Source organism: Oryx dammah, unplaced genomic scaffold (genome assembly GCF_014754425.2).
Source record: "Oryx dammah isolate SB20612 unplaced genomic scaffold, SCBI_Odam_1.1 HiC_scaffold_5, whole genome shotgun sequence".
Classification (NCBI taxonomy): domain Eukaryota; kingdom Metazoa; phylum Chordata; class Mammalia; order Artiodactyla; family Bovidae; genus Oryx; species Oryx dammah.
The window spans coordinates 79221921-79222705 of record NW_024070189.1 but is presented as its reverse complement, the minus strand read 5'-3'; the positions used below and the strand labels follow the sequence as shown (position 1 = coordinate 79222705).

Here is a 785-nt window from a genome sequence, read left to right as displayed (position 1 = left end):
TGAGCGCCACGTGGGTACAAGGTGAATGCCACCCCATCTCCTCTGTCCAGCCTGCTGCCGACCCAGGAGGCTGAGGCACCCAGTGACCCTGGACGATGGCAGAGGCCTGCAGGTATGATGCAGCTCCCACTACACATGTCTTAATATGCAATGCAGAACATGCAAACGATCACACGAAGATAAAACTGATCTGACTCGTGGGCATCAGAGAAGAAGTCTGGAGAAGAAGGCATCTGAATTAGGTCTTGAGGTCAGGTGAGATCTTGATGGGCAAAGACCAGGGGGCAGGCATTGCAAACTTTGGATGGTCCTGGAAGAGCTGGAGCACATGATGGATTTGGCATCAGGCTATCAAATAATTCTTTCCCACATAAGGCATATTTCATTTACTTAAAAAAAAAAAAAATCCTTGGGGACTTCCCTGGTGGTCCAGTGGGTAAGACTCTGCTCTCCTAATGCAGGGGCCCTGGGTTCAATCCCTGGTCAGGAAACTAGACCCAGCATGCCACAACTAAGAGTCTGCACACTGCAATGAAGATCCTGTGGGCTGCAACTAAGACTCAACATGGCCAAAATAAATAAATATTTTTTTTAAAATCCTTGGGTCTATAGGTTGGAAGCAATATTGGGGTGTTATGGGGCTAGGAGTCACCTCTGGCCCCACCTCTTCCTACTACTACCATCCCTCCCTCTATTTCAGCTGGGGATGCTCCACTCCTGGAGCACAAGAATGACAAGTAGAAGAACTGTCACAACCCAAACTGCAGCAATGCCAGATGAAGGAA

General features: G+C 48.7%; 1 non-coding gene across 1 annotated transcript; it reads left to right on the top strand.

Moving 5' to 3' along the window:
- The first annotated feature begins 418 nt into the window (after positions 1 to 418).
- On the top strand, positions 419 to 491 carry TRNAR-CCU. The gene has a single exon. It is a non-coding gene; the product is annotated as a tRNA-Arg (tRNA).
- Positions 492 to 785: the final 294 nt, after the last annotated feature.